The sequence below is a fragment of the Tinamus guttatus genome, unplaced genomic scaffold (assembly GCF_059628265.1).
Source record: "Tinamus guttatus ecotype Peru unplaced genomic scaffold, ASM5962826v1 Tinamus_guttatus_pri_ptg000497l, whole genome shotgun sequence".
In the NCBI taxonomy this organism is placed as follows: Eukaryota; Metazoa; Chordata; class Aves; order Tinamiformes; family Tinamidae; genus Tinamus; species Tinamus guttatus.
This window is the reverse complement of record NW_028289031.1, coordinates 2000070-2011586: the sequence shown is the minus strand read 5'-3', so window position 1 is coordinate 2011586 and position 11517 is coordinate 2000070.

The following is an 11517-nucleotide window of genomic DNA, read 5'->3' as shown; positions in this document are numbered from 1 at the left end:
CTTCTGCCCCGCAGTCAGTAGCAGCATCAGCCTTCAGCTGCTCACCCCTGTAACTGGCCCTGGGTGAAAGGAGAGGAGGTACAGCCCTCCTGCTCGCTCTTTACAAGCCCATGTCAACTACAGGCATGAAGTGGACCTGCACATGCCCTGCCTGGGTACCTCTGCTTCATTTAAAAATGAAAACACATGTCCCAGTGAACAACAGTATTGCCTCCTCAACATCCATACACAGTGCAAAATCATTATAACCACTCTAGCTTCCTCATCTGCTCCCTTCTGGGAATAGAATAAATGAGCTTTACATTAGATCATGGCTGTACAGAAAGTTGGCAAATGCTTGGAGACTACATTGTGTCCTAGAAAAGCTCAAGGGTATTAAGATATTGCACAGAGACAGGAGGGACTTTCCCAAGGTCTATACTGCCTCTTCCCACTCACCTTGCCTTAAATGCAGGGAAGGCTGGAGGAACTTTGCATCTCCTACAAGGCATTCAGTATATGTCAGGATGATGTCAATAGACCACAAGCACCTAAACCACATGTGGGTTTACAGATCAAAATCAGTGCTTTATGCCCTGAAGCAAATCTGTAAACCAGGGCAGGCTTTGGAAAATAAGAGTAATACGCTCCCAGTGACTAGGTCCACTAAATAAGAAAGCAGCTGCATTCCCACAACAGGCTCTAGGATTTTAAGTTTTTGCAAGCAGACACCATTTTCTGACATCTGGGAGAGAAATGCGAATTCCAAGCTTGCCACATATAGGGTCCCAATCAGATTTAAGATTTAACAGAGCAATACTTGATTTGAGTCCAATTTATTTTGGGATTGGGGTTTATTATTTTGAAAAGGATACAAGTGAGTATCAGAAAGCAGTAGTATAAGATGAATAGAAATGTGTATGTAGATGAGAGTTGGAAGGAAAGTAGTTTTCCTATGAGACTTTGTGAAAAAAAAAAGCTATGCAATGTATATTTACAAAAGGAAAAATGGGAGAGAAGAATGGTATCTTTTGGCTAATTGCACCATACATCTGGGAAATTGAAAAGAACTCAAAGATGTTCAATGTCTAAAAGAAACAAAGCAATATGTTTCCCAGGTTACTAGCCTATAAAACAAAAAGCAGGCACAATAATGAACTCAGACGCTACATTATGCTGCTGTTATGGTCTGCACTGGGTTGAAACTGCTCAGTGGAACTTTAAAGTGATAGAGGATACAGAAATATAAGAGAAGAGAAAAATAAAGCAGAGAGAGAAAGGAAATGTTCGTGTCCCCTAACAAAAGACTTCCCGGTAGTTCCTGCGCACACGCTTCCTTCAAGGTGACCAAAGGCTGCTTTCAGCTAACCCAGCCATGGTCTTTACCATGGCCACTGTCAGAAAGTACTTGCCATGTGTCAATCAATTTATTTCTTTCTTTCATGACCCAATTAAAACAAACTTGAATCCACCCATGAGGCACCCTGCCCTAGCTGCACTCCTGCTCTGATGTACACTCCGCTCCAATCCTTCTGGAGACAATAAAAGGGGTAAGGGTGGAGAGACACCCTCTTCTTTAATTAAAGCCATTTGTATCACGTAAACGACTCACGACAGAAGCAAAGGAGTTTATGAATATCGGCTGAAATCAGCTTCACAGAGCAAGGGCCAATATTTACATTTCTATTGCTTAGAACTGTTTGGGTTGGGAATTATAGCAGTCTTCTGATTAACTACCTGCAGGCATGTACCAGTTTGACCTTTTGCGTGCTAAATTGCACGCACTAAATTAAATTTTCCTCTCTCTTTTACTGAGATAAACAAGGCCAGTTACATGACTCAGACTGCCCTTTTCCTCCTGCCATTCCATATGCAAAGTCAATACTAGCCAGCTAATCCTCTAATTTAAGAGCAGACTTCTGAACTTTTGGAAGTGATTAGAAGGATTTTGTTTCTTTTAAGCAGTTGTGAGTCTATAATTTGTATTCAGTTTGGAAATAAGTGCAAGAAACATCATAATAAAGAGACTTTCCTGGTAGATGGTTTACAGAGGTAAATGAATGGGCAATGTTCATTATTATCTCTTTATAAATGTGATGAAACAGTACAATCAATCAACAGCAATGGTTGCTTACAAAGCAGGCTTTCCAAGAGAATACAGGAGGAAGGAAAAAGAAGAAGAGAAAAAATATGTTCAGCAGATGAACAGTTGCGTTTTGTACAGAAAATAAATTAGAAACTCTTAGATCAACTCCAGCTATTCAATTTTCAAATGGTAGCAACTAACACGAAAAAAAATTAAAGCACATCATTACTCTGATATTTTCACTATATCATCAGTTGAAATGATGCAAATCAGGAACAACTTTGCTGAAATCAGATGAAGTTGTTCTCTGAACCCAACTACGCACATTCAGTAGTACTTGTTTTCCAGCAAAGCATGAGCAAATGTAACCAATTTACAGAAAATTGCTTAATTTACACAAAAGATTATAGGGAAAATAACAGATGAGGCCAATGTGAAAGAAAACAAAATCTGTCCTTGTTTTCAGCACAGTCTCAAACAAAACACTAAACCCTGGTCCAGTCCTAGGATATGGCCAATTTAGCAGCAGTTAGTCACTACTAGAGCTGCCTAGATAGCTGCAGTGATGCTACATCCATTCCTAAAACCTTGTAGTCAGAAGAACAAAACATTTTAGGAACTCTAATATGGACTCTATGCTGCCCATACTGATCAGCTGAGGATCTTTCATAACTTTTAACATAATATATTATCCTGGAAAAAAAATGGCGTGTAGACATCACTGTCACTCTGACAAACTCTCATTGCTGCAATCACACTTCTCTCTTTTATAACAGCATACGCATAGCAGGAGAGCAGCCGTTTTCACAGAAGAGTGATGATGGTGAAGCATGTGTGAGGTTTTTGATCCTTAGTAAGGTAAATGTTGTGTCTTTTTTTTTTTTTTTTATTTCAAAGGACTGGGGTGACCTAGTTTTACTGTGTACTTCATCTACTATTTCCATAGCTTCAGGTTCTCTCAGTGAGAAGCAGAACAAGACCAGGGAGATATGATTGAACCTTTAACTTTCTTCCACAAACTGCAGTTTGAAAACCCTAGCTCTGCTTACCTGATTTAAACCAAAGCAGATGACAAGTTATATGTTTACCATGAGCACATTAAGATTTATAGGACATAACTATTTGCTTTCACCAGTCACTATTAAGTTTAACTGCCTTTTTTATTAGTATATATCTGTGGGGTAAAAAGATTTCTGAGTTGATCAAAAGAAACCAATTATCATGCAAAAGGATGTTTTTCCCTGAGAGCAGTTCCCATGTGTTACATGTACCCTGTGCCCATTTATTTAAGACCATAACGACATATATGATCACTTCCTTGTTGAGACAAGAGGAGCAGGCATAAAGCCTCATGCAGCAATGGAAAAGAATCTCTTAAATACTTGTATCTTGTATCTCTAAAATATATACAAAGATTCTTCTATCTACATAACAATTTACTCTCAAAACAGAAAAGGAGAGGTTGCTCTGATTTGCATGTGATTGTCTCACATGTATGTATTTGTTCATAAATATTACTTTTTATTCAGAAGTGTATATTGAAAGAAACCCCTCAGCTATTATATATAAAGATATATGGAATTGCATCAGCCACTAGTACCCATAGATACTATGATGCACGAAGAACAACAGAAGCAAAACCCACACACTGTTCACTGTACTAAAAACCTGTCAGAGCAATCTTCTGGGAAATTTCTGTGGTAGAAATAAAAGAGAAGCTACATTTCTCAAGGTCATGACCAGTCAGCTCAAGTTCATAGATACCACTAAACAGTTCCTGCTAGGTCATATAAGGGGCTAGGTGAGGGGGACGAGATGGGAAAGGACTAGCTGAGCTTCAATGAAAATCATTTTAAAAGGCGAATAATTCTGTCAAACTGATGGTAATCAGCATAGCTGTAGGAAAGTGATAAGATTCACTTGGGAAATTCTTCTAGATACCCATCATAATTTGGTTAGTCCACAGTCCACTGTTCATCATAGAATTTCGTACCATTTTCCTTCTCTATTATACCAAGAGACAAGGAAATCTGCATCATTTACAATTTTGCAAGTTTACTAAGTGAAGTTTACTAAGTTCATGTTCCAGGATTTTACTGAGCAAGGTCTTTGATATGTTTTTATGTATTTTTATGTATGCACAATTAAAGCCATACACAGTTCTATAGCCTGTGTTATGTCTAGTGTGTACATGCACATAGTGCATTTAACTTGAATCGCACTGTATACTGTTTCCTAGTTTGTAAGCATAGAAGGAATATTTGCTTCTACAAAGCAAAATAATTGTATAAATAATATAGAAATATTTCCCCCTATTTTTCCATTTGCATTACTCCTTTCACATATTACAGAAATGTGATACATTTTTTTCTTCTGCCTGCAGAGCATATCCAAACCATATCTTGATTCAAAGAGCACCCTGTCAGGGATTGAGCATAGATGGTTGTCTCCATACAATAGCAGTCACTGAAGAGAATATCAGAAATATACAACTTAGTGTTGATAGAGACAGCGAGCACACATTTTTTTCACTCCAGACCTTTCCTCCCACCATATTTCACATATGCTTGCTGATCTGACCTGACCCTCCAGCAACATGTTTGGAATTTGTACTGTATACCACAATGTGACCATGTTCCTCAACCAAGAAATTATCTGGTTCATCTCTTAAGGCTTTTTGTTGTTGTTTCCTTTTTTTGTTTTTTTGTTTGTTTGTTTGTTTGTTTTGTTTGTTTTTTTGTGATCCATCCTCTTTCTTACAATAAAAATAAATTATTACAGGTCTTTATTTCTTTGTTAATTATGCAGAGGGGAGCAAGTATCCTTTTCCACTAGTCTTGTGGACCTCAGCTTGAAAGTCAAAAGAGCGTTACACTCTTGACAAATATCTTAATTACTTGATAGCTCCAGCATCTGAGAGATTACTTTCCATAGTTGGCTCCTGGTAGTCTTCTACAGGAGACTGAAACTAAACAAACAGAAGATAAAATCTAGAGCTTATGGAACTCAATGATAAACTCACTTTTGACTGCAGAATAGATAGAAACTTTAATGTCAGCCTACAAGACACCATAGAAAATGGGAGCACTTCCTCCAATACTGACCAATTTCCCCTCTCACATTTGTCGTGTTTTTTTTTTTTTTTTTTTTTTTTTTCTGGTAAATTCAAAAGAATTGGAAAAGGCAGAAGCATTTCCTTTCTCACTACCAAGAATTATATAAAAAAAAATACTCCAAAAGGATCAACTAAATGCTTCCAATATTTCAAGGCATCGGAATAGGCATTTCTATCCTAGAATAGAATGTGAAAAGGTACATCGCCTTATTTGTCTTTCACCGGGAGTATGTGTATAGGTTTTCAGGATTCTGAGAAAGGTAACTTTGTTACTAAGCAAAATGTGAACTTAATTGCATCAAATGAATAGCAGCCTAGATGAAATTAACTTTTGTTGTGCTTATGATAAGGTACTAGACATTTTTAATACAGGAAGGGAGGATCGTAGGACTACCTGCCCATAGTGCAGTTTTGAAGACGTTGCCCAATTTGCCTGCTCTTAAAAATAGCATATTAGAGACCCAAGTAAAGCAAAGAACTAGGAGAAGACATACCCAGATTTATTTCTACCTTCACTAATGTCTTGCCATCTAACTCCCAATGACCGGTTATTCCTTTTCTTCATCTTCTCCGTGAAAAAATAGGCATAACCTTGCCCACTTCATTGTGTGACCCTGAACAAGATCTTATCAGTGAACTAGGCACTATACCAACATACAGTAAGTGTGATCCTCAGTATTCTGTAGTTTTTATTAGCAAAACAAAGGATCGCATGGAGGAACAATAATCTCAGTTTCTCTGCAGGCAGAGAACTGTAGCAAAAACTTGGTCAGTAATCTGCCTAGGAAATGCAGGAGTTTGTGGAGCAGTTAGGAATTGAACTCAGATCTCCTGAAAGCGTATTTAGTTTTTTTTTTTTTTCAAAATGGAGCATGTTACTATAGAGAAATAACTTTTATCTCTATCGCAGACTTTTGGCATAAGAGAGAACAAGCAGCAGAACTCCCATTTATTCTGAGAAAGGACAGAACACATAATACTTTCTTTCAAGAGCCGTAAGCTGCCAAGTGAAGAGCAAAAATGCAGAATTAGCATGTGAATTAATACCATCACCGTGCTAAAAATGAGTTCTGCAGCATTTAAAGCTTTCTTTCACAGGCACCTTTTTGTTTCTTACATATGGATCTTGGCAATTAGAAACTGAGTTAATAAGTTTCCAAACAGTGAAATTCCTACTGTGAAGAGTAAGGTATATGAGGTGACAGTAGCAGTTAATAAGCCAAAGGACAAGTTAACATTGCAAAATGTGACCTTTGACAGGAAGGGCAGGAGTCATGGGGCAAACCTGGAAACAGACTGGCTCTTTAAGCCTTCGAGCTTGGGCTACAGGAGCAATCCCTACCTACTTTCTTCTTCTTCTTTGTCTGGAGACAAGGAAATCCTCCAGTTTTACATGTAGCTTGAGCAGGAAAGCATGCTGTGTTGACATGACCTGTCTCCTGTGTCGCACCTGATCTCCTAAAGCATTTTGTTGCCACCATGTTTATGCTAGAGTCCTACCTTTCTGCAGGAACAATACATTGCTGTTTAAAGTAGGCATTGGGTTCAAAAGAAATAGATGCTCTGTTTTTCCAGCTATAGAACTCACACTTTCACCCAATTATCCACATTTTCAGATCAGTGTTCACCTCAGCTTTCTTTAGAGGCCACTATCCTTCAGTTCTATTAACACCTGAGTGAAAGAAAATAAGTTCAAATACTTGGTTGCATGCAAGTACTTGTAGAGCACATTTACGAGTATTCAATCACTACTTGAATTCAAGTTTGATTGTTACAGTCAAACACAGAGTTTAAAATCAGCGTTGTTGGTGATTAAATAGCTACATCACCAAGCAGGGACCAGGCACTGTCTCATGTGACTCTCACAGCCAGTCAGGGCAGTGGAAATGATGAATATCTTCAAGGAACTGACTGCAAAATAACTCAGAATGAGAGCATTCTCCCAAGGAACTGACAACTAATTTTAAAATAATGAATGCATTGAAAAGCAGCGCAAGCTTCAATTGCAAACTTATGAAGAGAAAAATAAGCAATGTGTTGAATAAATTGTTTATTCCAAATGATTCATCCAGGCCTATTAACTATCCATCTCTACAAATATTTTCATAAGGCACAATCAACTGACATAAACCACTAGAAGAAACGTGCTGCAGAAAAGCAAAGTACTGTTACTGCAGTTTGAGAACAGAAAAACAGATTTTAAAACTCTCTGGAATCCCTCCCTAGTTGGAGAGGCCATGTCAGGTCTGACAGGCACCGAGTTTAAGCTGTGCTTTGCTGGCATGCATCACCAACTAGACCCACATAGTGAAGCTATCTTCTGAAGCAGCTCAAGGCATTTATTCTTTCTGCCTTCTCCCACAAAAGTGCGACCCGCCTGCGTTCCTGAGGCAGAAGCAATGGGCAGGGTGCAAGGTCTGGTCTGTGATCCCAAACAGGAGCTAGTCGCGGGCCGTGCTGTTGGCCAAGAGGCCAGAGGCCTCTTGGAAAATCAGGCCGCAGGCACAGAGGCACTGGGACGGAGCGCTGGCAGAAGGAGCCCAAGAGGAGCTGGTTGCCCTCCTCTCCTCGTCCCCCCTTCTCTTTGGAAAGCGAGAGCATGCCGAGGAGACGCTTTGAAGTGAGAGCTGCAGGGGCTGCCTGAATGCGATATTATTGATTTCCATAGCCTATTCCGTCTCCACAAATGCGGATGTGCCTTTTTAAAACGCGTTAGGAAAGTCTTTGATCTGGCGCACTCAACAAGAAAAAAACGTATAAGCTAAAAGCAACTGCTATATATGGACTTGGCTGGTGGAAAAGATGCCTGGCCCACCTCGAAAGGGCCCCGAACCATCACGTCTCAGAGCGCTTTTCAGGCTTCCTCAGCCTAAACATTTTATGGAGCGGGGGGTCAAAGGTCACCAACTGTCAAAACACAACAAGAGTTACACAGTGCTCCTGTGAGGAAACTAAGCAGACAGTAAAAGCAGAGTTCATGAATTGCGCTTCTTAATGCATGCAGCAAATGGTAAAACTGCTGTTAAAGAGTAACAGGCATTTTCCTCCTAAATCTTTCTGATTTTTACAAGTTGAGCTCAAAGTTAAGAGGGCGTGAGTTTTAAAAGATCAGTGCACACAGTGCACATGTGGAATTAAACTATTCTAAATGTCCTTTTTTTTAATGGAGGGAAATAACCACCAAACTTTGAACTGCCAAAATTAACCAGCAGCAAACTCCAAAGCACCAGGTGGTTTCATAAACCTAAAGGTTCATAAATCTTACTTTAAAGTTTCCAATTTCAAAAAAGAGATTGCTGACTTTGCGGTTATTTTTTGATTTTTCTCTCTCCCCTCCCTTTCTTTTTGTGTCTTTGGGTGTGTGACCCACGAGCCCCTCGTAGCCTTTCAAGCTTGCAACAGCAGCGCCTGCTCCCCGCGCTGCAGAGAGGCTGCCCAGAGGCGGCCAGGCCCCGGGCACGGCTTCCTTCTCCAGCAGGTACCGCTGCGGAAGGGGCTGCGGGGAAGAACCTCAGTCCCTGTTTTGAAACGCTGCCTGCTGTGTACCTCAAAAGAGTAGGAAGAGTTCCAGCTTTTCAGGGCCTCTGTTCTACCCACTGCTTGGGCCCTTTGGAAAAAATAAAAATAAAGGCAGAGTAATGCTTCTTTTGATGAGGTCTCCTCAGTCATACCCATTGATCAACTATAGTCCACAAGGGCAATTCATCTGTCCTGTGGGACATCGTGGGAGCCTGTCAGGAACAGATAGCAGGTTTGGGGTAGAATGAATATTCAGTGGAATTAGTTTAAGAAAAGCACTTGTCAAGAGGATTGTGAGCTCTTCTTGCAGCAAGAACCTCCTAGCAACCATTTTGTTTGCAGGATCATATACTGCAGATTTATGTATACATATATATATATATATATATATATGGCACTCCAAATGCACAATACATTCTGGGAGACACCCAACCTTCCACGCTTGCTTTGATGTAAAAAGTACTATTGCATGCAATTCTTCTCTAATGCTAAAACAAGTCAGCCAGAGTCTGCATGCTGCTCATTTAGATGTTTCTCTGCAGTCAAGACACATTCGTACACACAGTCCTCTGATCTTCTGAAACTGCCAGAAAATAAAGCAGCAAGCATGGAAGAAATGGTCATAGACTTCTGGCTTATTTCTGTTTCCTAATTAGGCCTATAAAAAGTGCTTGTTTTCACACATGCCTCAGATCATAGAACCATTCAGGCTAGAAGAGGCCTCAGAAGGCCCCAAGTGAAACCCCCTGCTCCCTCTGCTCCGCATGTTCTTCTGTAAAAGATTTAGCACGGAGAGAGGGTCACTCAAATAGCTGTGGGACCATTAACTAACTTGCTTTACATAAACAAGACAGATGGGAATTTTCAGACCATTGCCACCTTTCTGCTTTAGAAACAGAGCCCAGAACAGGCCCCCCATAAATGGAGCACTAGCAACTAATCCCAGAGAATGGTTTAAATATAATGCAGCTCTGCATGAGGGTAGGTTTAAATGTCAGCCACTTGATGGCCAAGAGTGTTGTCCAGTCAGACTGAGAACAGAAATTGCATTGCGTCTCTTTAAACATTACTTAACTAATTAGTCATAATATTCCTATGAAGCCCACAGGTAAGTAGCACCAACTTTCACTGAAGTGAGACAGGGATGCTGTGGAATGTGACCGAAGCTATGTAGGAAGCCTAAGTCAGTGTTAGAACTTGGGTTAAGTGCTCTCATCTCCTATCTTCTTCAACTGTCCTGTTTGTTTGGCTGATTGAGTCCCACCAGCTGATGAGATATGGCACTGGCTCAGATACATGAAACTGGATGAAGTGGTAGTGTAGATACCAGTCACCTGAGCCTGTGCTGCCAATCCTTCATCTGGGCAATAGTCTTTCTTCCAGAATAAATGTTTCTTATTATTTTCGGAATCTTTCTTTTATCCTGCAACAACCCACCTCTTTCTTTATCCACCATGCATATACAAACATATATACACTTTACCTAAAGATCACATAAAACGATCACTTTTAAAAGAAGAAAATAGAAAAAAAAAAAAAAAGAAGAAGAGCTTTACTCCCTCTCTCTCTCTCTCTCTTTTTTTTTTTTTTTTTTAATGCTGTAACTCCATTTGACATACTGCCATGGGCAACCCCTCCAGTAACAATGAGTAAATCTCTTTTCTTTGATAGGCTATTTAGGAGTTACTTGAAGCTGTAACCACAATTATATAGGCAGCTCCCACTGCATGCATGTGGCAATATTTACTGAATCTCTTGATTCACTAAATATACTTTCAGATCCTAACAGATTTATTGCTATTGCTTTGTGGCACTTTCATATTGATTATAATTTCAAAATTCTCTGCTTGAGATCAGTGAGTATCCACTAAACTAGATGACAGCTGATGGGTTTAGAATTGAAACACAGCAACGATTTGTTATCCACAGCTATCCAAGTAATAAAGAGATTCTCTCTCTCCTCACTTATTCTCTAGGGCTAACTTTGATTCTCTGTTGAATCGCAAGAAAAGAAACAGGAAAGCAGACAATTCACAGACAACAGGTCCAGTTCCAGTCAACAACAGCAAATGCAGCATCTGAAATCTTCCATGTTAGTGGTCAGCATGACAAAGAGGCTATTCTTTTCTACCATAGCTTCTACAAAACTGAGATCCACTCTACTTTTAACTCAGGGGTGTCACAGTATTGCCCTCTTGACCTTGTGTCTCTGAGAATTATGGACCTGATTGAGAAGTAGCTGTCTCAGGTTAAACTCGAGAGGTGGATCTGGAGCTAATAGGCAGAAGGAAACGCTTGTCATGCCAGTGTTCAACCCGCTGAAACCATAGACTCTTCTGTAATAGAATCTGTGCTCCAGCTCTCAAAATGGTGCGTGACCACCACATTGCACTGGGCTCACTGTTACTCACAGTTAAAAGTAATTGTCTGGTATCCTCTTTTTCCTTCTCTTTTTTTTTTTTTTTTTTGACTGACCAAGATGGACACTGACTGCTCGATCTGGATTTGGCAGTGGGGACTTACAGACGTGCTGCTAACTTAAATTCCACCATCACAATATGTCCCTAAGGGTTTCAGAAAAATACGTTTGGGATCCAAATGCAGCATGCCACTTGCTAAGCCAAAAGCCTGCTGGACAGAACATCACGTGGATATTCTGTACTGACTATTTCTTTTAAGCAGAAAAAAAATTCTAGTCCTTATCTTTTCAGCCTTAGACAGACTCATCTGATCCTATCTGTATGAAGAGTTGCTTCTCATTCAGCACATGCTATAATAAAACTGTGGAGCAGGAACTCAGGCCTAACAGAATACCGGC